At 48.6% G+C, this 27287-nt stretch overlaps 1 long non-coding RNA gene across 1 annotated transcript; it reads left to right on the forward strand.

Annotated features, from left to right (window-relative positions):
- The first annotated feature begins 5592 nt into the window (after positions 1-5592).
- On the forward strand, positions 5593-11515 carry LOC132508755 (uncharacterized). The gene is made up of 3 exons (XR_009536753.1): positions 5593-6088; positions 8307-8437; positions 11323-11515. It is a non-coding gene; the product is annotated as an uncharacterized LOC132508755 (long non-coding RNA).
- Positions 11516-27287: the final 15772 nt, after the last annotated feature.

Raw genomic sequence — 27287 nt, forward strand, 5'->3', positions numbered from 1 at the left:
CACGTGAAGGTAGACTCCGTGAGGGACAAGACAGACTTAGATTTAAGAAAGAATTTATTCCATAAATTATATTTAAAACCAAACAGAAGACTGGAAGGAAAATTACAAGGACAATATAATTTATACCTAAAGATCAATAAAAAAGACAAATGTACCAGTAAAAAAAGAGCAAAGGACGTGAACAGACAATACACAAAAAAATACAGAAAATTCATACCCAATAAGCCTATGGAAAAAAGTTTGTTCTCACAAGTAATCAAGTTAATGAAATTAAAATATTAAGTCTCTCCCAATCAAATTAGCAAATATCAAGTAATTACTAACACACGTTGTTTGCTAGGCTGGGATTTACACACCAGTGAGAATATATGCCAGTGTACTCTTTGGAAAGCAATTTGGCAATACTGTAATAGTCTTGGATCCATAATTTTCACTTCCAGGAATTCATCCTAAGGAGTTATCATGGATGTCTACATAGATTTACCTATTGTTATTTTAATATGCGTATTTAAATTAGTAAAAAGATGAAAATTACCTGTATATCCTACAGGTTTTTAAAATAAATGATGGTGGGCTTCCCTGGTGGCGCAGTGGTTGAGAGTCCACCTGCTGATGCAGGGGACGCGGGTTCGTGCCCCGGTCCGGGAAGATCCCACATGCCGCGGAGCGGCTGGGCCCGTGAGCCATGGCTGCTGAGCCTGCGTGTCCGGAGCCTGTGCTCTGCAACGGGAGAGGCCACAACGGCGAGAGGCCCGCATACCGCAAAATAAATAAATAAATAAATAAATGATGGTATATCCAGAAGATGGAACACTGTGTACCAATTTCAGAAAATAAATATTTTAATCATCCCAAGAATGTATTTATTGATATGGGAAAATATTTACTACATATCATTGAATAATAAAAGGCGGATTATAAATCTGTATTTATAGCATGATCCTATTTTTATATTAAAAAATTCTGAACGTCGAAGGTAAAGTTTCAAAGTATATACCTCAAATCTTTGAATAAATAGGCTTATGAATGTTTTTATTTTATACTTGGGCTTTTCTGTGTTCTTAAACTTATAAACAGAGAAGCACTATTACTTATTAACAGATCAAAACTCTGATTAAAAAATTAAGCTATGATAGTGTAATAGTAAAGGGAATAGGAAATAGAGTTATTATTTAGTGATATTTAGGGAGGTGACTGAGCTAATAGAATGTTCAAGAACATTCTTTTGTTCCCACGCTAATCAGTGCTTATTCTTTCCAAAGCAGTTTCACAAGGTGTCCAGTCTGAGTCCTGTATTCCCCTGACTGGACAATAGCACGGCTCTAGGAAACTTCCACCTTCGCTCCTTAAGCTCTCTGGAAGAGGTACAATTATTGGGTGATTTAGAGCTTTGTAATTTTGGACAGTTTTGAACAAGGATGATTGCCTTCGCTTAAGTTATGCAGGTGAGCTGTTCCCTTCAAGTTCTGACGTAATTATCTCTCAGCCAGTTAACTTTCTGAAACAGGGTCTCTCGACTATTTTCTGCCAGGTCATTCTCCGTCCTGGGCCGTCCTGTGCGCCGTGGGTCGTGCGGCAGCGTCCCTGGTCGCTACCCACTAGAGTGGTCCAGATCCACCGCTCTAAGAGATGCACTGTTTTTACTGAATAGAGAAGCAGGATTACCCATCTTTACCTAATTTGCATATTCCATTTTTGAAATTGCCCCTAATTTTGTTATACTTTTACCCATAGACATTCGACACATGAAACATTACATGTGTAGAATCAAATGGAGGGTTATATAACCTCACTGAATGTATATGAGTGAGCAGTTCCATCCCATAATGATAAAATGAGGTTAAGATTATTTATTGTACTTAAGGTGCCCCAAATGCAAGAGTCTTTTGACAAAAACTTTTCTAGCAAATATTAAAACTCAGTAACATTCTACCACCAGTGTTTTTACAAAGCCCAGACGAACGTCTCCTACTCTGGGTCTTAACTTGAAATGCAGCCAAGATAGAGTGATTCTTTCTTCCCATTTGAAAAGAATGACCAAAGGAAGGACCTGCGGCCATTAGGAAGGACTGCTGCCCATCTGCAGGTGTTACTCATGGGTAAACACCCAGGTGGAAGAGGACAAGGGGCCCTCGTTACCCTGTGTAAAGGGAAGCACCTCTCTTTTTTCTTTCTTATTCACCCAGTAAACTCCCTTACATGGACATGTAAGTAAAGGGCTTTACAGAAGCAACCGTCCACCGGAAAGGCTTGCTCCATGCTTGCTTTCCACCTGGGAATACACTTCTTTGCAGGACTGTCATTTGCTCTTTCAGGCTTGTAGGTTTTGATGTTGTCAATTTAAAAGAAGGTGACAAAGGCACATAGGCCAGGGGTTGCCAGTGGCACTTGGGAGTCGGGGGCGGGGGGGCTCCTAGGCCGCGCTGGTGACGGGGAGTTTCCACACGGGTGCCGGCCCAGTATTGCCAGATGACTCCGGTTCTTCAAGACAAACAGAAATCCATATCTTCCGTGAACTCTTCCTGTTTTTAAACATGACCAACTAATTGAAAAGAGCTTAAAAACACTGTAGTTGAAACAAAACCTTTCCTCAGGCCTGACCTAGCCCGCTTGGCGGGCGGCCCCATCTGTTCGATAGGAAACCTACCTTCCCTTTGTCTACACCAGTTAACACCCTTTGGATGGAAGGGCCCAGCATTTGGATACGTGAGCATCTTGCCTACGTGACGTCTGAGAACTCTGCAAACTCAGCCTGTCTAGAGGCGCTGATGTAGACCTGCCTTCCTACTGTGCAGGTGTAGCTCTCCGCTCAGGTCCCACCTCCATAGCTCACCTGGGGCTCTGCCGGCTTTACCTTGACCGGCCCAATGAGGCGAGCCTCCCAGACCCACCCTTGGTGAAAGCCCAGGGCTCTCTGCCAACCCAGGAAGCTGGGCTCATTTCCTGCCATCGAGAAGAAATGCTGCAGCCGGACGGGGCAGCCACAGGCTTGGCCCGTCTCCATGCTTGTTTGCTTCCAGAATTCCTCGGAGACACCTTGCAGGGAGAGCTACAGCTTATTAGCTGGTGTGGACATAACTGATGATTGACATTCACATTCGAACCTTGAGCCCTTCAGAGAAGGACAAGAGTATATAAAACCATCAGCTACCTGGAGTTTAGATTCCGGGCCTCGGCTGGGACTCAGGTGTGCTCAGATCTCGTTGGCTGGTAAAGCGCCCCTGTCTTCTGGCAAACATCCGCTTCATTCTTTACCCCGAAGTAATTTTTGCCTGAAATATGTAGTCCTAACCACTCTATTTTGTCTTATGCATCTTACCCTTGCCCACAAATGGTTGTAGAAGAGCTTCCAAAGACAGCTGAATTTATAAAAGCTGCTGAACTTCTGGTCAAAAGTGACGTGTTATAGGGAATGTGAACTCTAAGCCAGACAGGAGCAATGGGTTCGGAGCAAAAATCCAAAATTTCTGGGTGTTTTGTAAATGCTTTCATGTCAGCATGTGCATGATACACTATCTCAAAGAAATACACTTGCTGCTTGTTAAATGCTAGTCTAATGGGTTTTCCTATTTGAGATATTAACTGCGCCATCCAGTGGAAAAAGAAACCGCGCTCAGTAAACTCTACAGCTTTAAAGATCGTGTTCCCCAAAGGGATTATGGTAAGACCCTCCTACCTCCTTAACTCTGGCTTGAAATGTTCACAAGTGTGACATTATCGTGTTCATATTTTTATTTCTATACCACCAGTAATTTGAACGAAATAAGTAGAAAGGGTGGGGTGACAGTGAAGCTAGTGAGAGACAGAAATATATGAAATCAACGACATTTTAGGCCAGGCTTTCTCGGATGACATCTTGTAGGGAAACTGGTTGATTCTAGTCAAACACCTAGACATTTAAAAGTAACCAATTAATAATTCATTCCATTTTCAAACTTGTTCAATATATTTTAACATTAAAAAATTAGTTTGAATGATATAAACAAGTGAATAAACATATCTCTGGGGAAACTCTCAAAGTAGCAGGAATAATGGAGTGAAAAGTTCATGTCCAACCATCACCGTAACCAGGCCGGTGGGTCAGCTCGAGAAGTTGTGGGATATTTATTTACTCTCAAAGTACATCCCCACAAAATAGTTATCGATTACAGAGGAAGAAAAGAATCTGGCAGACACCCTCCTGACCAAGTGACCAATGTTCACGCCACGGCAACAGGACAGACAGACACCATGTGCCACCTGAAGGAACACAGGGATGCAGCACTTCTGTGAGTTACCTGCCCAAGAAGCCTAACCTAGCATCAGGTCATGAGGAGTGGGGGACGTCCTACAAAATGACCCGCCCATAATCTCCCAAAATGTCAAGGTCATGGGAGTCAAAGACGATGAAGGAGGTTCCAGGCTGAAGAGATTAAAGAGGCATAAACCTGGGTGTGACACTACTATATATAAGATAGGTTACCCAAGGACCTACTGTAGACCACAGGGAACTCTACTCAATATCTTGTAATAACCTATAATGGAAAAGAATCTGAAAAAGAACATATATATATATATATCTGAATCACTGTGCTGTGCACCTGAAACTAACACGATATTGTAAATCAACTATAAGGCTGGATCCTAGATTGGGTCCTTTGTCATAAAAAGCCATGGGGCAACGGAAGGAAATCCGGACAAGGGTCTTGGGTGAAGAGTCAGCAGGAACTCTTGTACTATTTGTGCAACATTTCTATAAACCCGAAACTGCTTCAGAATAAAATTTAAAATAGCACCGAGACAGCAACGACAACAAGGCTTGGAGCTGTGGCAGCGTCGCGCAGAGCCCCCGCCTGGCCGACCAGGACTCACGTCTCGGTCCGCGACTCGCTAGCTGTGTGACTTAGGGCAGTCTCCTTAGCGCCCCTGAGTCCCCTTCTTACGCCTCATCTGGAAAGTAGGGATAACACTAGTACCTCCCCATAGGGCTTCAGGAGGATTAAGTGTGATGACCTACATAGCAGCTCAGCTCCCACAGAAAGCGCTCAGTAAACAATGACCACGGTAAGCAGCATATTGGTTTCCCAGGGCTGCTGCAGCAAAGTACCTGCCACACGCTGGGCGGCTTCAACAACAGACATTTAGTGTCTCACAGTCTGAGATCAAGGTGTGGGCACGGGCGGATCCTTGTGAGGCCACGAGGGACGATCTGCCCAGGCCTCTCCCAGCATCTGGTCATTTGCCGGCAACCTTTGGCAGCCTTGGCAACATCACCTACTGCATCCCCTGGATGTCCGCCTTCAACCTCACGTGGTGTTCTCCCTGTGGGAATATCTCCTTTGTATAAGGACACCAGTCACATTGGACGAGGGCCCAGCCTGACCCACTATGACCTCATTTTAACTAGTTACATCTGCAACCATCCCACTTCCAAATAAGGTCACACTCTGAGGTGTAGGGGGTTAGGGCTTCAGCATACGGATTTGGGGGCAGGATTCAGTGCATAACAAACGGTATGATCACGTAAGAGAGATCCAGTCCTTCCTCCCTGGATCAGTAACTGCAAGAATTGTCTGGAGGGGTGAAAGTTTGTCACTCTTTGTTTGACTTTGTAACACTTTACAAAACACTCTAGCAGGCCAGTCTGACCTTTCGACAAAAGTAAAATTATTTGTGTTTCAGAGAAGTCTGCAATGGTCATTTGAAGTACCACGGAAACACCATGAACATCCCACCAGAAACAGGTTTGTTCTCCTGAGAAGAGGGTCAGTTGGGCTCTTCCAGGCTCTCTCCTTGGAGAAGTTTGCTTCTGTCTTGGTCCAGAGTGAGAATCTAATCAAGGAGTCGGGGCTGCCACCAGTCCTTGAGGTCTGGACGCTGAGTGGTCCTGATGCAGGCGGCCCTGGGCTGCTGCATCCACACAGAGGGAGAGCAGAGGCTCCGGTTCTCCAGGAGTTCTTGGGTGTCTCATTTGGCCAAGAGCCGGAAGCACGGCTTCAGCTAAACTATGCTCTGGCCTAGGCATACTGGTCTGTTTGCACATCCTGTGGGTGGACACAGGTTCAGCCTCCAAAAATGAAGCCGCAGGACAGCCATGGAGGAGACTCAGGTCAGTTCCCCAGATGCATTTACCCACAAGTGGGAGGGGTAAGCCGGTGGTTCTCAGCCCTGCCTGGGAGCGTGTGCGCGTGTGCGTGTGGGTGTGCTTGAGCACTTGTGTGCTTCCTATGAACTTTTAGTTCAAGGTCACCAAGAAAGGACTATTCCCTATCGATTTCTCTTCCCTAGCCTGTTGACAATCCCTGACAGTTTTGCCCAGAGCAATGTCTTCTCTGGGATAAGCTCTCCCTCTGAGCCTGGGAAGGGTGGCCCATCTACTTGCTCATCAGGCATTACCTGAGGTCTCTTCCTGCCCTTCTCAGCTCCCCGTCTGGACGCCGTCCTCCACTGAGACTCTGAGGCCAGAATCGTCAGGCAGCTGACCTGTCGCCTCAATTTTCTCATCTGGAAAATGGGTCTGACTGATTTACAGCAAGAACAAGAACCCTTCGGGGTTTTGTGAGGGAACATGAGTTAATACGAGTGTGTTCGATTTATAATGCTGTTTGGTATCTTATGGAAGCTCCATTAGTGAACCAGTACAGTCTCAGGATTTCTTGCCTCATAATTTAAACTTTAGCAACAATAGAAACACTTGTCTGCTCCCCAGGAGTCCTGGGGACTCCTGGACTCTGGCTCTGAACTGACGCTGATTCCAGGAGACCCCAGACTCAGCGCGGCCACCCGTCAGAGTCGGGGCTTCTGGAGGGCAGATGGCCGATGAGCTTTAGCTCAGGTCCCTCTCACAGTGGGCACCGGGTCCCCAGACCCGTCCTGTGGTTATCAGCCCAGGTCTGGGATGCGTCCGTGGAATAGACACTCAGCCTCCAGCAGAGTCCGCAGCTGGGCTCACCCAGCACGATGCCGTGCACGTCACGGGTTCTCAGAAAATTGTGGGACAGAAGAGAATCAACAGGGCTATGATGTTTTTGAAACGGTTGAGAGCACAGGGGCCTGTCACCCCTGAGTTTTGCTTGCGGCTGGTGGCTCAGTGCTGAGCGTCTGTCCTGGCTGCGGTCCTGCTTCGTCTCGCCTGATCCGGGCGCCACCCTCAGCGAGGCATCCGTGGGGCCTCGGCGGCTCGGGTCCACGGTGAGGTGGGCTTCCTTCCAGAAGCTGCAGTTGCCACAGCTGCTGCCCTACCCTCACGTCTAACTGTCTCATTCATGTCGTTTGGATTCTTCACCGTGTCCCCAAACCACCCCCGTTAAATTAGGTCATCTTAGAACATTTGCTGTTCTCTATCAACCACTTGGGAAGAAAAGATTCTGAGGCTGTGACTTCACTTGGGTTCCATTTCCTCTGTTTACTGCTCCCTCTATCCTGATGTGGGGATGTCACCCCATATTTTTAGGACACACTCCTGCACAACAATGACACGTCAGTTTGAACTCCTCTGCAGTGGCACGGGGCTGAGACTGAATTCTCCTGTTTCATCTTAAGGCCTTGCAAAGAGTAAACAGAAACTTTAAACTGAAAGATGGCAGTTTAGCAGTTTATTTGATATTTCTTGTTCCATAAAATGGAAACCATCGCATTTTATCTCTTTACTTATTATATACGTACTTTTCCAATCTCCTATAAATACGTAAGCAACTTCATTATAAATCAAATATGAACTTCACGTTTAGGGAGAAAAGTCTCCAAGATGTTCTGCATTCTGCCGTCAGAATCAGAGAGCCTGAGGCCAACTCTTGTATTTCAACAAATTGAAAAGCAGAGAAGTAGGAATTTGCCCAAGATTCCATAAAACGTGATGTCACGTCATTGATTTTAAAGCACTCAGTTTACATAGGAAATGTGTAATGAGACCTGAAAAGGGTAAAAGCATGAACAACAATGTGGGTAAAACACGGGCACCATGAGGACACAGACCACGTCCCGCTGGTCCTCAGGATGCGTCCAGCCCTGGCACCGTGCCTGACACGTAGCAGGTGCTCAAGAAAGATTTGTTAGATTGTTACTTAATAGACGCCAGAGAATAGCCCAGTCACCAGCTCAGCTGCTATCGCTCATCTAAGTGTTGACTCTGCAGAATGGGAAATACCATTTCTTGCCCACAAGAAAACGCTGATTTATTGCGATGATCGGTTATAAAATGGAGATACGAGCTGAGAAAACGCAAAGCACGGCAGGATGCATCTGGAGCGCCTGTGTACACCTTCTGCGCTCTGCTGTTTAAAATATGTTTTAAAAAGCCTTTAGCTTTCTCTCTTTGTTGGGAATAGAATTTAGACCTCAAGATATCTACAAGGTGGGGAAACTCACCTTCCACGCCAGTCACATTGGACGAAGGGTCCACACCGCTCGGATAGGAGCTCATCTTAACTCATGACATCTGCGGAGACCCTCTTTCCAGGTAAGGCCATATTCCCAGGTATTGGGGGTTGCGACGTGAACACATCCTTTTAGGGACAGAGTTCAGCCCATAATGTGCATCACGAGGGCCCCTTACCCCTCCCTTGGGTTGTGCGGGGACCTCAGAGGCTCCCAGCTCAGGGCAGCCCCTGCCCTCCCTCAGGACCAAACTGGCCTCAGGTCCCTCAGTGCCCGCTTCTCCCCCATCCTCTGGAATCTGCCACTCCCCACCCGCCAAGTGTTGACCTGGGACCCCTTCCTTCTTCGCAGCCCCGGAGGGTCCCCTGGGACCTGGTTGCTTTTGTCTTGTCTCCTTGGAAAATAAAAGATGTAGTGGCTTCGGTGAGGTGTCTTCACTTTCTTCAAGGCATCTCCTCCCCCCCCCATGCTTTTTTGTGGAGACATGAAGGGTGACTGCCCCCTGGGGGTCAGGGGGCACTGGCCAGTGAGCCCTACAGTGAGAGCTGGCACTGACCACTGGGGGCGCCCGAGGATGACTACCCCGGTTCCCCATGAGTCATTCGCTACACATGGTTCCTTAGAGTTCCCGCCCAGTGATGTCGTGGAAAATGGGAATGAGGGAAAACCGGGAAAGGGAGAATAAAATGCACTGAGAGCAAGAGGTAGGAAGAAATAGTAGAATAAAGGATTTAAGCAGAGAGGAAGAGAAGAAATGTCGCAAAGAGACAGAACAGGGGAAGCGTTCATGAAACTAATTATACGGGAATAGGCAGAGTTTATTAAAAACTCCTGCAAGGCTTTCTTGTTAAAAATGAACATAAAACAATAAGCCAATCACAAAAAGACAAATCCTGTATGACTCCACTTTTATGAGGTCCTGGAGTCGCTAAACTGAGCAACTGACGCATGAGCGGGCGGCAGAACAGAGAAGGATGCATCCACGGGCTCCCCTCTGGGGCGACTGCATCGCGTCCAGCGTGGGGGCTGAGGGGTTTGGACCATGACCACGCAGACGGTGAAATGAGGGAAACAGACGTTCTGAAACGAAGATGCAGTCAGTACAGCTCTTTCCACTTATCAGATATCATTTTTACAACCCTGACCTCTTTTCCACCTTTTCTACTAAACTCTAAGGCTGATTTATAACTCCTACGAGCAAAGATGGGTGTCAGAGCTCCCAACCCTTGATCTATTCTCCTGTATTGATTCTCCCTGCACTTACTGCTGACGGCCAATAGGGGGTGTTAATCAACAGCTTTATTTCTATTCTGCTCATTGATATCTTAATTAAAAAACATAGATATGTGTCAAATTTCAACACATTTATTAAAACATAAATATTTAACTCCTTGAATCGCATGGGACTTTTATCACTCTCATTAAATTCACTTATGCATTCTTTAGTCTCAAAACTAATTTTCCTAATGTCTACAAATACACTTTGAAGGATATAGATGTATTTTAAAGTCAACATTTAAATGGAAACATAGCATGTGTACAGAAAAGTTCACAAATCCCAAATGTACCGCTGGAAGAATTTTTCCAAAGGCAACACATCTGTGGGACCACTGGGGCAACATACAGGATGCTACCTGGCAATCCCCTCATTACCCCTTCCTAGCCATCACCCCCTCAAAGTGCTCTTTTTCTTTTTTTGGCCACACTGTGAGGCTTGCGGGATCTTGGTTCCTCAGCCAGGGATCGAACCTGTGCCCTCGGCGACGACAGCGCAGGGTCTTAACCACTGGGCCGCTGGGGAATTCCCAGGGTGAGTGATCTTCTGATTGGCTTCATCATAGGGTAATCTTGTTGTTCTTAAACACTGAATAAAGTGTATTATATTGTGTATCTGGATTCTTCTTAATATTATGTTCATGAGATTGTCCGTGTTCTGAGTGAAGCAATATTACATGGTAGTATGTATGTAGTATACAGGTAGTATGTATGTAGTATACATGTAGTATGTATGTAGTGTGTAGTGTGTTCATACATCATTGCACTAGAGCGTTCTGCTGTCTGAATATACCGCAGTCATTTATCCGGCTATGACCAGCAGGCAGCTGGGCTGCCCCCAGGCCGGGCTGTTATGACTGACGCGGTTCTGAACGTTTTGCACACATGTTTCGGTGCACGTATGTTTGCATTTCTGAGAAGTGTATATTTAGGAGTAGAACTGCTGAACAGGTTTCCAGAAAGGTGGTACCGATTTACATTCCCACCGGCTGCAATTTCTGTCTCTCCACACATCCTCACCAACATTTGATATCGTAAACCAATTTTATTTATTTATTTGCGGTACGCGGGCCTTTCACCGCTGTGGCCTCTCTCGCTGCGGAGCACAGGCCCCGGACGCGCAGGCTCAGCGGCCATGGCTCACGGGTCCAGTCGCTCTGCGGCATGTGGGATCCTCCCGGACCGGGGCTCGAACCCACGTCCCCTGCATCGGCAGGACTCTCAACCACTGCGCCACCAGGGAAGCCCAAATTTCCTTCCTTTTTAAGGCTGAATAGTATGCCACTGTATAGATGGACTACATTTTGTTTATTCATTCATCTGTTGATGGACACTTGGGTTTTCTCCATCTTTTGGCTGTTGTGAATAGTGCTGCTATGAACATGGGTGGACAAGTATCTGTCTGAGTTCCATCTTTAAATTCTTTTGGATACATACCCTCAGAAGTGGAATTGCTATGGCAATTCTGTTTAATTTTTTGAGGCACCACCATACTGTTTGCCACAGTGGCTGCACCATTTCACATTCCCGTGTTAAGAATCCTAATTGTGGGGTTTCCCTGGCAGCGCAGTGGTTAAGAACCCACCTGCCAATGCAGGGAACACGGGTTCGAGCCCTGGTCCGGGAAGATCCCACATGCCGCGGAGCAGCTAAGCCCGTGCGCCACAACTACTGACTGAGCCTGCATTCTAGAGCCTGCGAGCCACAACTACTGAAGCCCACGCGCCACAACTACTGAAGCCTGCACGCCTAGAGGCCGTGCTCTGCAACAAGAGAAGCCACCACAATGAGAAGCCCATGCACTGCAAGGAAGAGTAGCCCCCGCTCGCCACAACTAGAGAAAGCCTGTGCGCAGCAACGAAGACCCAACACAGCCAAAAATAAATAAAAATAAAATAAATAAATTAAAAAACAAAAGAATCCTAATTGTGTTCCCAGGGCCTTTCTTTTCTTTCTTTGAAGGTTTTTAATTATAAGTTCAATTTATTTGATATAAGGCTATTCAGATGATTTTTTTTTTTGCAGTACGCGGGCCTCTCACTGTTGCGGCCTCTCCCGTTGCAGAGCACAGGCTCCGGACGCGCAGGCTGAGCGGCCATGGCTCACGGGCCCAGCCGCTCCGCGGCACGTGGGATCTTCCCGGACCAGGGCACGAACCCGCGTCCCCTGCATCGGCAGGCGGACTCTCAACCACTGCGCCACCAGGGAAGCTCTCAGATGATTTCTTGAATGAGTTTTGTTATAGTCTTTCATGTAATTTGTCCGTTTAACATACATTATCTTTGCATATAACTCATTGCTGTTTCTTTCTGTGAACAAGGTTCTTCAGCCCTTGCACGGATAAAATTAGTGCTTGCGATGCCCACTAGGGGGTCTTGGGCGCCACAGGTATTTAGACTCGTGAGGGTACCCGGGGCCTCGCGCAGAGGACGCGGGCAGGAGCGCATCGACACGGGGGCCAGAGCAGCGTCTGGCACCTTCCCTCGGGAGGCGTCCTCGCGGCGGCCCACGCAGCCGTCTGGGGACTGTCCTCTGCCCCGCCCCACCCCACAAGGCTCAGTTCAAGCGCGAGGAAAGAAGACTTAGGCAGGCGGGACGTAGAGCAACGCAGATCCTGCACAGGCACTGCTGTCTCTGTAACAGCTTAGGGGTAGTTTCCAGGGCGTCTGATCACCCCCGGGTCGCCTTGTTGGTGAGGAGAAGACACGTGCCCTAAACCCTGGGCAGCGGCTCACGAGTCAGCGATGCTCCCAGCAGCGGTGGGGGTGGGAGTGGGGGGAGAGCACACAGCCGGCAGGGCCCCATGGGGGCTTCACGAGGGAGCAGAAGGAATCAGGGGGCTGGGAGAGGCAGACCCCGCAGTAACAAGACGCTGGTGACCCCTGGCTCCCGAGGGGGACGCGACTGACTTGTTTGAATAATCCCAGGGGCGGGCAGGGAGGTTGAGGACGGGGGTGGGGGGGCGGGGTGCAGCTGCTCCAGCTGGTGGGGGAACTAGCCGGGAGGGGGGCCTTTCCTGCCGGGGGGGGTGCAGGGGGCACAGCTGGCGAGGACAGGGCAGCTCATGATCAGACCTTTGGGGCCCCGTGAGCCTCAAAGGCATCAAGGCAGCACGTGGAATTTTAGGTCTTGTAATACACGGGGCGCCGACACGCCCAGTTAGGTGTCACCCCGCTGGGGCCCCCAGTCCAGAGGCAGGGCAGTGATTTCCATCATAAGCGATGTTACCTGGTGACACAGGTGACACCCGGATAAAGCTTTCAGGGGAGCACAGCTGGGAAGTTAACCCAAGGTCACATTTCCACAGCAAGGGAGAAACCTTTAACAAAAATGCCCTTTGTCTCAGGCTGGCGATAGGAACTATTTATACTCGCATCCGTAAATTAATCGAAAAGTAAAATGGCCCCATCCATCTCCATCATTTCCAGAAGTAGTTTTTTATACTTAATACTCAGTTATAAAAATTGGTATGCTGCGTTGTTCTCATCAGTGGTGAACTAAAAAAAATTATAATGATACAATCTAGAATAAATGTTTTTGACACCTACAGCTTTTTGATCACATTTAATAATATGTATTTCTATTTATATCTGTATTTTGTATGCAGAGAAGTCTACTCGAGTGATTAGTAAAAGTCTTTCTAATATACAAGTATATTACATTAAGATTAAAAGTGTATTACATCAGACAAACGGCAACATCAGCACACATTACACTTGTTGTACAGCCTGCCTGTTTCCCTTATTTTTGGATATCGTATCCGGGCGTTTAGTGTCTCTCTCTCTTTTTTTTTTTTCTTTTTAGGGCTCCAAGGCAATTAATTATTTCTAATTTTTGTTATTACAAATAATGCTATAATAAGTAACCTCTTACATGTGTTATTTCACATTTGGTGAGAATATATCTGAAGGTTAAATTTAAAGTCCTAGAAGTGGAATTACTGATTTAAAGTGTGCTTTTATAATTGTGAAAGACATTGCCATACTATACTGGTCAGAAGTTGTGTCAATATACTCCACTTTCTGTGGAGAAAGTATATTAAAACATACAATTTTAAGGGGAAAAAGTAAAATTAGACTTTTAAAGAACTTGTCAGTGCATTTTTTTAATCAGTGCATTTTTTAATGGATATGGTGGGTGTTCATCTCTAACTATAATTTTTATTGTTAGAGATTCCATTGAATACCATTAAAGGAGTGACCTGATTTTATTTTTAAGCCAGTGTTTATGACACACTGAACATTACACCCTTTGCAACAATTTTAACTTACAAATAAACTTTTAGAAATCAAATTAAAAGTTTGCAAGGCTATACTAATTTTTCATAAGTAAAAGTATATGAAAACCACTGCTCCGAACCCCAGCTTATACCTGGTGTGGTGGCTGGGTTTTGGGGTGTGACAGGGCCAGTACCAAACACATCAGCAACCAGCCGTGTCTGGATACAAGTGCTTCCCCTTTTCTCAAGTAGCTGACCCGAGGGTCTCCCGGCCTCAGGACGGCTGTAAGTGCACCTGTGCTGGACGCATCTGTTATTTTGTAACAGTAAACATTAGCTTGAGGACAGAACATTAAAAACTATTAAGCTGTAAGATATACAGGCACAGGGAGAATAATTTACTGTGCCAATTTCAAGTCTCATTCCGTGAGTCTGGGTTTTGGACGTCTAGGTTACTAATAAATTCCTTATGTAAAAATGGGTGTACACAGCTTAGCTTTGGTATATCCTCATTATGAAGATTGCCCACATAGCTTGAGTTTTCTTCTACATGACAGAAAAGTCACTGAGCTGACCAGTAGGTCAATCCAATACGTTTACCCATCCTATCAGCTTGTTCAGAAGCTGCAGACTGCCTCGTACGGAATAAGGTAAGGGTTGCTATGACTGAAGATAGGTTCTCTTGCTCCTGGGTCTGTGTTGAAACACGCACCCCCGCCTCTTTCCCCGACACCCTCATACCCACCAGCCACCCAGCCCTTAGAGGATGGAGGGATTCCGTGGTGCCCAGGACAGGCGTACTCCCCCTGGTTAATGACAAAGAGCCGAGAGAGGCCAGACGCAGGGTGTGCGCCGCTCGCCACCACTGGCTGCAAGCCCGCCGGGGGGTCCCAGTCTCCCCACCCCAGGCCAGTGTCGAACTCTTCACAGGAGAAACAAGAGGGCAGGGCCCGTTTTCAGCCCAGGGCGGGGCAGAGCAGTCTTGCCAGCACGTGGTTACTTACCTGTAGAAACACTCTGAAGCGTGGACCCAAACTTCCAGGACCAGAAACCAGACCTTGGCCGTGGGCAGAAAGGGTGGCTCACACCCTCCAGGCGCACACTCGGAACGCCAGCTTGTTCACTAAGCCAGAAGGTGGCGCGTGGCGTGTGGGGACCAGCCCTCAGGTCTCCTCGCCGCACAGGAGTCCCCTCTTGGGAGCACGACCCTCGCGCCCAGTGCCCCCTCGGTCCCCTGTCCCTGGCCACGCCCACCCCTCTGGTCCCGAGCCCAGGACAGCTTCCTGCTCATGCGCCCACGTTCCAGCTTCGTGCTGACCATCCCATGTTGTCAGAACGTTCTCTTTCACGGAAGAGAGTCTGCAGTTTATTAATAAGTTGGCTTCAGTAGGATGAAAAAGGAAAGAGCCTTTATTCCTTCTCTCCAGCCCCTTTAAGCCGCTCTGTCTGCCCTCTCCTTGCGGGCAGCCCAGAAACACGCTGCAAGAGATCTAGGGCAGAGGGCGTCGCTTTTCTGGTCCTTGTCAGGTGTTAACAAAGGATCACATTTTTGGGGCATAAAAAATTCCCGGTCCACTCTACTATGAAGGCTTCCACTTCTTATTCAGCTAGAAACCGCTCTCCTCCCCCAGCCTGGTCCCAACCGTGACCCAGGATGCAGAGGGGTAGGGGCGCTGTGCTTCTAGCAGGTTCCCACCTGGATCCCCTCCCCTCCCCTGCCACGCGCTTGCATGGGGATTGGTACCTCCTGCCAACAGAAGGGCCCCGGGTGGGTCCTTTGAGATGGCCCCGAGGGAACCTCCTGCCTGCAGGTCCCTGGCGTGCACCTGGCCTGTTCCTGAGCCTCAGAAGGACCCCCTCCTCCCGCCGAGACCACACTGTTGCTGTCACCTCACCTCTCCAGAGGTCTGCTTCAGAGGTGAGCCTCTCTGAGGCACCAAGTCCGGACACAGGGTCCTGGTCCAGCGCCGGTCTCACCGCTCAGATGAGTCAGCTTGGGTGCCTGTCGCTACACCCCCAACCCGGGGAGTGGATGAAGCTCTGAGTGGCCCCAGGTGCCCTTTCTTGCCTTCGGGCAGAGTCTCGGCCCCCCCTTCCAGAGGAGGCTCCCCAGCTCTCTCTGACCCCCCCCGATTCCCGGCCTCCCCTTTTCGGCCGGGATGAGGGGGGCTGGCAGCACCCTGGCTCCGGGCGCCCCCAGCACCTTACTTTAGAATGTGGGATCCCTACCAGGCGTTTCTCTGCAGCAGCCCTTGTTTCTTCCCTTTGCTTGTCGACGTTTCCGGTAGGCTCTTATCCTACCCCACACAGCCCTGCTCTGTATCTCCTGTGGAACCGTCCTCAGCTCCCTGTGTCTACACCACCCTAGGCCTGACTTGGACTGGATGTCTCACTCTCCAGGATCCTGTGTCAGCCCGGGTGCTGCAGGAGGATGAAGCCACACAGGCTGTCCGAACGGACAGGATGAGTCCACGGGATGCGCTGCCGAGTAGGAGGAGTGGGAGGATGGCCGAGGCACAGGGGTGCTGGGGGGAGGGGCAGGGGGGCTGTGAGAGGGACGCGGGAGGGACACGGGGCTGTGGTGGGCGGCCCAGAGGCTCAGCCCTCTGGCCAGGGTCTGCCCAGCGGGGTGGTGCCCGGACAGCTGGGAGTGCGGGCAGAACTGAAGACGGGCAGCAGCCCACGCCTGGTGCAGGGGTGGCAGGGGCAGTGAGCGCAACGTGCCACCTTCCAGCCCTGCTGGGCCAGCCGACCAGGGTGCACTGCAGGTGCAGCAGCCCCGGGGCAGGGAGGACCCCTTTCTAGGGAACCAGGCAGTCCCGCTCTCTATCCGCGTGTCCCCAGGCACCATCGCACGGTGGCAACCCCCGGGCTGTCTCCCGACCTTGGGAATGATTACACGCTCATGTACAGCATCCCAGCTCCTCCGAGCGGTCCCTGCGGCCCTGTCCCACTGCTCAGCAGTCACGGTGGCCACAATCTGGCTTTAGTTCATACACACTTGGTTCCCACTCTTCGCATTTCCTATCTCATGGATGTTTGCCAAGCTCTTTCCCAATCATGTGAACATCTTCCTGCTTCTTACGTTAATAGACGCTGCTGCTATGAAAGCACGTGTGTCTGTGTTACGTTCCCCTCACTGGACGTGTATCCTAACCCTCACCCTTTACTCGGAGGCCATCTCCACCTTCCAGTGAGGTCACCTGGTACCCAAACCACGTGTCCCTGCAACATCCCTGCCAGCCTGTGCTCTGGGCCTCTCCATCTGCTCCACCACCATTCTTTCTTTATTTTTTTTGCGGTACGCGGGCCTCTCTGCTGTGGCCTCTCCCGTTGCGGAGCACAGGCTCCGGATGCGCAGGCTCAGCGGCTGTGGCTCACGGGCCCAGCTGCGCTGCGGCATGTGGGATCTTCCCAGACCAGGGCACGAACCCGCGTCCCCTGCATCGGCAGGCGGACTCTCAACCACTGTGCCACCAGGGAAGCCCCATTCTTGATCCTTGTGGTTGATTCCTGTTCTACTGGACTCGTAATTCCAGCCGTATTTTCTCAACTCTGCTGTGAATCCACATTTTACTTCATCACCTTCCTCTCTGCTTGGTTTCCGTGAGCTAAGAGGACCTTCTCCATCAGAAACTGCTCTGTGGGGACTGAGGCTTTTCCACACCAGGCTAATTCGCTCACTGTTCAGGCAGCATCTTAATGAAGTTTAGTAACTGGATAAGCACGTAAGGCCTTGTTCCCTAAGGGACTTCTCTATTTTCAATCTTCAATAATTTGTGGCTTCTAAAAATTGGGTTCCAATTAATCAAACCCATGATTCATTTGAGGTGCTTTTTTCTGCAATAAGTCAAAAGGACAGAAAATGGGGCAATTAAAAACGTTTCCAGGCTTCCCCGGTGGCGCAGTGGTTGACAGTCCGCCTGCCGATGCAGGGGACACGGGTTCGTGCCCAGGTCCGGGAGGATCCCACATGCCGCGGAGCGGCTGGGCCCCTGAGCCACGGCCGCTGGGCCTGCGCGTCCGGAACCTGTGCTCCGCAGCGGGAGAGGCCACAACAGTGAGAGGCCCGCTTACCGCAAAAAAAAAAAAAAATTTCCTTTTGGAAGTAGACTTTACATCCAAATGGATGAAACCATTTATAAAGCAAAAAATGTCCATGTAAGATGGATTTTGTTGCGCTCGTATAAAATATGACAGCAGCTAATTACGCCACCAAATATTTATTTGTTGGCTTCTGTTCTTTTTCAAAAAGTACTTCTCAACAGAAAAATATTTTTAGGTTTTGCAGGAAATATAGGTTAAAAAAAAATCAATGGGTATTTTAAAATAAAAATCAAAGCACCGCCTACTTTTAGGGTCACTGTTTATTTCAGGCTTATAGCAGATTCACAGAGCCCTGGCACCCAGATCTACTCCTGTCTCTGGTGTTTTGTATATATTTTATATAATATTCAGGCGGGGGCACTGAGAACGATACCCACTGGTATCCCCAAAGTAACTTCACATGAGGGAAGAAACAGATTTGTGAAACATTCTGTTTTCTAAAATCCTTGTCTATTACAACCTCATCACAATTTACACAAACAAAAATGACTGGAATAGTTTAATCTTAGTGCCTGTTGCTTTTGTCTAAGTAGGTTTGCTCAGCCACAGAAGCTGTTAGGCGTGTGTGTCTTCTGCTCACAGTTGCTCTCGAGCCAGCATGGTCTTGACCTGAGGCCCGTGGACACACTCCAGGGAATCCCACAGCCCTCTGACATTCCCTGCCTCCAAGGAGGGTTTCTTAGTTTCCATCAGATCTCAAAGGGCTTCTTAACCCCAAGACCTTACAGAGCCAGTGTGAAAAGCCTGCCTGAGAACCTCGGATTCATTCTCCTCCTGGAGATAAGAAAGGTGTGGAAGCCTTTCAGCCCCGGTGAGGTTCTGATACCAGCCAGAGAGTTAACTCTGTGCCCAACATAAACTGTGCTTTGTTTCCATGAACCCGTGACAGAGACTCACTCAGTGCACGGTGACGGGGGGTGAGGGATTGGTGCAGGGAAGGAGATCACAGGACAGTGAGGTGAGGGGAGGATGGGGTGCTGGAGGGATCCCTAAAGGCTGGGAGTGCGGTGGGGGTGATGGGTGAGAGGGTGGGGAGAACCAAGGATGTGTTAGCGGAGGACAGGAAGGGACCAGTGGAGGAGAGAGGAGATGGCAAAGAGGGGGAGGTTAGCAGAACACTGTCCAGAGGACGGGCAAGAGCTCAGTGTGACAAACAGACTGCAAATCTGAGTTAGTACGACACGCACGTTCCAGAAAGAAGGGAATGCAGAATCAGAGTGAAGCGTTTGAACAGGGCGGAAATACTAAGAGTGGCTGTGAAACGAGAAGAGAGGGCTGCCAATCCCCAGGAACCTCCTGAATCTCCCGTTAGTTCTCTGCTTGGGCCACAAAATCATGCAACAATCATTTTAGCCACCATAGATCCCCTTATTGCGAAGGGGAGTATGTTTCCTCTCAAAATATACTTTCTTTCCTAAAATTATAAACATGAGACAAAAAGAGGCTTAAGGAGTTTCAAGTACAACACAAAAATGACTTCCTGAATCTAAAAGAAAAATGTAATTGCTGAATCGGAGGAGAACACCCACATTGTTGGACTAGAATATAAAATGGAAGACATACCTCAAAGCACAGAGGAAAAATATAGAATAGAAATCACGAGGGGAAAAAAGCAACATTGAAAATACGTAAAGAAGGGTTAACAGGAAAATAAGAGAGGCTCCAGGATGTTTAAAAAAAAAAAAAGAGGAGAAGAAGGAAAGGTATTAAATATAAGTAATTTAAGAAGATTTCCCTAAGCTGCAGAGAGATGCGAGTCAGGAGTTTGAAAAGGCCATCAAGGTCCAGGCAAGAATGAGGATAAATACATGTGTGTGTACACACGCACACACACACACACACACACACACGGGGAGTACACACACACACACACACACACACACACACCTTGATCATATCCTGATGAAAATCCTAATCTCTAACAATAAAGAGGAAAATCCTACAAGTTTCTAGACCAAAAGAAAAAGTTACCTACAGAGAATAAAAGGATCAGACTAGCAGACTCCCACTCTGCAACACTAGAAGCTGCGGGACAATGGGAGAGCACCTGGATGGGATACTTCCACCCTAGTATTCCACCCAGATACTAGGATCAAAAGAGGACTCATCCTAGTAATTCTATACCCAGCCAAGGTCCCATTCACTGTTGGGGGATAAAGGTATTTTTACATGCATGGGTGAAATAAAATAGTCTATCACCTGTGCCCTGTTAGAGGTAGATATCTGAGACATGACACCAACAGCACACAAACCTTAGAATGCATGAAGGGAGGGGTAAACAAGTGGTGATGAGCAGTGACATATAGACACACACGCACACACGCCCATGTGTATAATACAAGTGCTCAATAAAGACTCCTGGAAAAGAAGGTATATCCTACAATAGATAGCTAGACTGATTGCAAAATATGGGCATTTGGGGTAAAGGAAGGGGAGCAGGCAAAGCTCTCCAGTGGTTTCTGTGAAAGCGCGGGGTTGAGGCAGATGAAGAGGAGGTGGCACAAGCATTCTCCGAGTCTCATCTTTAAAAAAAAAAAAATTATTTATCTGGCTGCGCTAGGTCTTAGTTGTGGCACACGGAATCTTCATTACAGTATGCAGGATCCTTAGTTGCGGCATTCGGGATCTAGTTCCCCAACCAGGGATCGAACCGGGCCCCCTGCACTGGGAGCGTAGAGTCTTAACTGCTGGACCACCAGGGAAGTCCCCCAAGTCTCATCTTATGGGGCGGGTGGTGAGCAGGTAGAAAACAGAGCGTATTGGTGGGGAAATAGTTTGTCATGGCATCTCACCGTAAAAAGTAAGGGTATACGAGCCTGACTACAAGCCAAGATAGGAAAGATAACCATTTGTTAAAGGGAAAACGATGATGCAATTTTGAATTTGAAAACAATGGACAAAAAATGGAATGAAGAGCCATTTGAACACACCAGTCAACACATAGAAGAGGAAAAGTAAAGTAAAGTAAAAAATAATCTATTTAAAATAACAGGGACAAAATAAAGTCTATCAGTCAGTACACTAAACATGAATGGACTTATTTTCTTATTTAAAAAAACCAGACACTGTCAATGAGGCACAAAAAATAAACCCATTTATGCTCTTTACACAATCTAATTGACTTAAGGCATAATTTGTAAAAAAAAAGATAAACGTTTTCAATTAACCTGTGCTTTGAACATCTCAAATGTGTGACTTGAGATTTAGGGAAAACTTGATCTTAACGTTTATGTCTTTGACAACTAGATGTATCTCATAGGAAAGGCGGGACAAGACTCAACAGTTCAGCGGGGGAGAGTGTGACTCCAAAGGGACAGCGGCAGGGACTTTTGCTGCGGTAGTGGATCAGTTCTGCAGCCCAATTGTGGTGGTGATGACACCACCTACACACGCGGTGGAGTTGATAGAAGTACATACAAAAAATACATATAAAACCTGGTGAAATCCAATAATGTCTGTAGGTTAGCTGATAGTCTTACAGCAATGTCAACTCCCTTGCTTTGAACTGTTCTCTGGTTGTGTGAGATGTTATCTTTGAAGGAAGCTGGGTGAAGCTACCTGGGAGCCTTCTGTACTATTTTTGCAACCTATTGTGGGTCTAAAATTATTTTGGAATAAAAAGTTCTTTTTAAAAAAGCACAAAACCTTACATAATACATATAAGTATATAATCTCTTGAACAGAGAATATGCATCCTTTTAAGTTCATGGGACGTTTAAAATCTTAGCACATTTTGAAAAGCAGAGATTCATAGGCTCAGCTGACTAATCACAGTCAATGGCCAACAAACTCTCAATTTCTTGGTAATTAAGAACCATATTCCTAGAAAAGATTTGCTCAAGGAGGAACTCAAAAGGGAAATTGCAAATCCTCTTGGGAGCAATGAAAAAGAAAGTACTTTCTAATAAAACTCATGGGACACAGTGAAAGCCATATTCAGAACAAAATAAAAGGGTAATTGATAACTAATCTTGGGAAATGAGTAACAGCACCATAAAGAACTATAACGGATCTGGGATTTTTAACCTACTCAAAAGCTAACACAGTTAAGCCAGAGTTTCGTGGCGCTGGCAGAAGACACAAGACTCCCGGGTCAGAGACAAAGGATACGTGACTTGGCAGGGCAGACAGCATAGGCCTCAGGTTCTCACCAGGGCCCCCTGCTCCCAAGTCCAAGGCAATGCACCCTGGGCTCAGGTGGGCGCCACACACACGGTGGGCTTGTGTCACAGCTGAGGAACCCCAGCTTAGCAAACCCCGATCTTATAGGGACTGCAAGTGAACCTGCCTGAACTTCGTCCCGGAGGAGACCTTACTTTTAATCTCCTGGTCAGCAAGCAGGTTTGTCCTCTGCCCAGGAGGGGACCATATCTCTATCTTCAAAGGGCTTGGTGTTTGGTCTAAAACACTCTTGACAAGATAGGACAAAAGCTATCACTACTTCTGCTCAGATATTCAGAAATGTGAGCGACTCTCGGAGAAGCATCTCCCAAACGTACAAAAAAGAGAACCTAGGAAGAGGGAGATAAGCTGAAATGCATCGAGTATGTTTTCCAAGATCCGTAATTCATAATGAAACTTACAAAAATCATCGGTCTCCTCGGCAGGATGCTACAGCATCAACCCATGACCCTGAAAACTGGTAAACGCAGAAAATAAGCGTTTATCTTCTCTGTCCTGTAGGAACTATCTGTATAATAACAGGGCCTCTTTACAGAATTCCAGCTGATAAGTATCGGAGGGACGTCAAGCCATGGCAATTCCAAGTGAAATATGGAATCTGGGAGGGAATTATTGACAGCTCCTGAAACGAATGACAGGGACGGGGAGATTCATCATGGACGGATCGGGATGACACCACCAGAATCTCCCATGGATCCGAGCATCATCTAAAGAGAGATTCTGAGATTTCGTACTTGCTTTGATGTCACGTGATAGGAAGCTTGGCCTCCCCTTCCTCTGGTGGGATATGTCTGGGGCAGGCATGGTCCTGGTTTCTCAAAGGGTACTATGGTGGGTTGAATTTTCTCTCCCAAAAGATATGCTCAAGTCCTAACTCCCAGTACCTCTGGATGTGATCTTATTGGGAAATAGGATCTTTGCAGACGTAATCAAGTTAAGATGAGAATGGGCCCTAATCTGGTGACTGGTATCCTTATAAAATGAGGGAAATTTGGACACTGACACAGAAAAAGAGAGAATGCCATGTGAAGACAGAGGCAGAGACTGGAGGGATGGATCTACAAGCCAAGAAGGAAGGTCAGGGATGGCCCGCCACCACCAGGAGCTGGAAGGAAGGTCAGGGATGGCCCGTCACCACCAGGAGCTGGAAGGAAGGTCAGGGATGGCCCGCCACCACCAGGAGCTGGAAGGAAGGTCAGGGATGGCCCGCCACCACCAGGAGATGGAAGGAAGGTCAGGGATGGCCCGCCACCACCAGGAGCTGGAAGGAAGGTCAGGGATGGCCCGCCACCACCAGGAGGTGGAAGGAAGGTCAGGGATGGCCCGCCACCACCAGGAGCTGGGAGAGGCCTGGAGCAGGTCCTCCCTCACGGCCTCGGAAGGAGCCCACCCTGCCCACACCTGGATCTCAGACTTCCAGCCTCCAGACTGTGAGAGAATCCATTTCTGTTGTTTTGAGCCCCCAGGTTTGTGGTGCTTTATTGTTCACGGCAAGAATCTCATACAGGGCCCCAGAGGGACCCACATGCCGCCAGCGGTAGCCAGCTTGTTAACGCACCTCTGGCGCCACAGCTGGGTGGGATTACCGTTTGAATTGGTAGACTGAGTAAAGCAGATTGCCGTCCCCAATATGGGTGGGCCTCACCCAATCAGTTGAAGGCCCGAATAGAACAAAAACACCAGTCCTCCTCCAGGTAAGGGAAGACTCTCCAACAGATGTCTTCACGCTTGATCGTCAGCTTCCTGCACGTCTCCAGCCTGCAGGCCCACCTGCAGATTCGACTTGCCAGCTTCTGTAATCACGTGAGCCGATTCCTTGTAATAAATGTCTTTATACATATCCTACTGGTTCTGTTTCTCTGGAGAGCCCTGACTGATACAGCATCCACTTTGCTTCTCAAGGCTCCTGGGGGAGCTGAGCCCCGCTGCTCACTGCACACCTTTGGGTCACTTTCTCCTTTTCTTCACTTGTCCTCCCTGGGATCACTCCCCAAGTGAACTATGTTCACCCAAGGTGGCGCAGGATCTGCTCCAGGACCCAAACCAGGATACGCGTCTTGTTGACATTACGTGTCATGATTACTATATCTGTAAATGTCTTCCTGTCCTGAGTAGCTTCTCAGCTATATATGTTCAGAAAATGCTTTTTCCTGCCTTGCATCTTTAATTTTTAGCATTTGACCATATATATGCCAAATAAATAGTACACTGCTTGAGAAACTGAGGCCGTTGGTAATACTTACATTAGATAGAGTGAGCTTCATGGGACTGCTTCTTGCTGCATTTTTCAATCTAGGTGATGGTCCAATTCAACAAAAGCGACTCTACGGGGTTTGATGGCCAGGTAAACAGCCATCTGTCCGTCTGGCTTCAGGCTGGGGTAGATTTTAACATCTTTGTAACACCGTCCTCCAACTGAGTTAGCACAGTTCAGCTGAGCCTTGGGTAGCTCCTGGTTTGGGGCTATGTGTGGGTGAACCCCTAACAATGGCCTGCGTGTGGCCATCGGGCATTAACAGCCGGCCAGGCTGGACATGAGGCTGACGTTCCCTCGTGAGAAATGAGGGAAGCGAAGGACACACGCCTGACCTGAGAGCCCTTCCATGATCCTTAGGTGCGCCAAAGGGCCTCCAGAGGCAAGGCCAGAGTCCTCCGCCAACAACAACCTTCACTCATGCCAGCCCACCAGAACAATGAGTTCTCCTCCACAGCACGTGTCCTCTGTAATAGGAGCTTGGAAAAATGTTAAGTTTAACCAAATGCTCACCTTGGATACTCAGCTCAATTAAACCCTTAAAAACATCTAGCTATTTTTAAGATTTTTTTTTTTGATGTGGACCATTCTTAAAGCCTTTCATTGAATTTGTTACAATATGGCTTCTGTTTTGTGTTTTGGTCTTTTGGCCACAGGACACGTGGGATCTTAGCTCCCTGAACAGGGATCGAACCCGCACCCCCTGCACTGGAAGGTGAAGTCTTAACCACTGGACCACCAGAGAAGTCCCCCAAACGCCTAGCTTTGAACAATGTTACTTTCTAGAATACCTTCCAAATAAGCTTTTTTGAAATAAATGTACATCCAAGGTAAAAGAATGCCACTAGTCGCTATAAAGCATTAAAACGTTCAGGGACTTCCAAGACCAGTTATAGCAGGTGGCCTCTGGGTCCCCCTTCTGACAATGACTGGCTGCCAGGTTCACTGGCCACCTAAGGCCACTCCCTAGAGCTGCCTTTCTGCAGGACCATTTCCTTGAGTCAAGTTGAATCTTACTCTTGTTTACCAGATGATAAGCGCCAGACCTAATTTAATGGAATCTGGAATTGTAATGACTGTATTCTAAATCACGTGTCCAATTCAGCAGGAATGAGAGTAAACAGGAATCTCAGTGAACAGCTACTCTTGGGTTAACACCCTTCTGTTGATAAAGTGTCCTTGGGCACAAAACTTGACGGAGCTGTGAATCGTCCTGTTTCCCAGAAAGTGTAGAGGGAAGCGGTCTGGACAATGGGCGAGGCGGGTTGGTCCTGGAGTTGCAGAGCCCAGGCTTGAGTCCATCTTCACCACTTGTGGGATGTGCAACCAGTAAAATGGGGACGATGAGAGAGACTCCCTAAGGCTGTCGTCGTGATTATGCCACACGAAGCAGGGAGCAAGCGCTGGGAGACACTGGGAGCTCAGGAAGTGGGAGCTGTGACCACCGAACACGTGGCCCTTATAATCCAGAGTTCGTACTGCTCTTCAAATCACTTTGTGTTCTCACGTGGAAAGGAAACTGGACCGCTTAACTCGAAGCTGGAAATAAATGCAATTCACAATTGCAAAAGCAAGCAGAGGAAGGGGAGAGTTAAGCTTCTGTTTTTTGAAATCTTCACGTTTTCTAGCTTTTGTCACTAATGAGATTAATATATGCGCCCGGCACACAGTAAGCTCTCTGTGGGTGACTGCAAATGCTGTTGTAAGTTGCCAGGGCAGAGTCACAGCAAGCAAACAGGAAAGGCACTCGGGTACAGGGCAGAGCAAATGGACACACGTGCACACCTTCGCGGTCCTTCTTTAAGGAGACTCTCTCTCCCTTCCTTAGCATGTACATGTGTCAGGGTCATTCCTGATTCGAAGAAGCTTCTTCTTTGCCTGGCGGTGGGATGTCTGAGCGCTTTATGTCTGGCCCTCGCGTGGGTTCGCAGCCGGGTCTCCAACTGCGCATCTCTTGCCCACCGTGCGATCTGGCCAAGCGGCCTGTTAGGACTGGGCTGTTCTCACAGTCCTTCCTTCCCCATCATCACCCAGTTCAGGCGCTGCTGTTTTCCTGACCTTCCTCTGACAGTGTCTGAAACATCAGCATCAGTTTAAAGTGGAGCCGCTCCAAGGTTTCTGGTCCTGGAGAGTGGGCCCGCGGCCCCCTCCCGGCCGGGGAGGTCACACGCGCTGTGGACCGTCCTCCCGGCAGGGGGCACACGTGACACTGGCCACGCCGCGCTCCGGGGCGTCCACGTCCCCACGGATCGCAGCAGTATCAGGAAAATCAATTCCTCCCCGAATTAGACCCATCTGGTTACAGACTTAATTATCACCGTGTTCTGTAATTATTGGCTTGCAAGGTAGCGGAGAGAAGCAAGCGTGTCGTTTGCAGCTCCCCTCACCCCCTACCTCTTGAAATAAAACCGGCAAAAATAAAAAGAGCATTCTGGGAAGCACTTAATAATTTAAACACTCATGAATTAAGAATACAAGGAAAGGATTCCAAGTCTTCCAAGGAGGGAAGAAGGAAGCAGAAGGGACAGGACAACGAGAAGAGCCTGGCCGGGTGCTCGCGTCCCAGGGGGCTGCGCTTGGGCCCAGCCAGGCGCCATCCGTTAAGGGCGCGCGCGGCCCGCGGGTTGGGAGGCCCGTAGAGCCCTCCCGGCCGGCGGGCTGTCGCCTGCTGGAGGTCATCGGGCCCTTGGGGCGGGGGCCCGGCACCCGGCGGCGCAGGTGGGGACGCGCGCGCACAGCCGGCCGGGGCGCGGAGGGCGCACGGCGGCGGGCCCGAGCGCGGGGGCGCGTGTGCGGCCGCCGGGTGCCGGGGCGGCCGGGGGTCGGGGTCCGGGAGGCCCGGGGCCGCTCCAGCGCGGCGTCTTTCTTCTCCTCTCGGTGATGTCATCGGCGGCA

The sequence above is a fragment of the Lagenorhynchus albirostris genome, chromosome 18, assembly GCF_949774975.1.
Source record: "Lagenorhynchus albirostris chromosome 18, mLagAlb1.1, whole genome shotgun sequence".
Classification (NCBI taxonomy): domain Eukaryota; kingdom Metazoa; phylum Chordata; class Mammalia; order Artiodactyla; family Delphinidae; genus Lagenorhynchus; species Lagenorhynchus albirostris.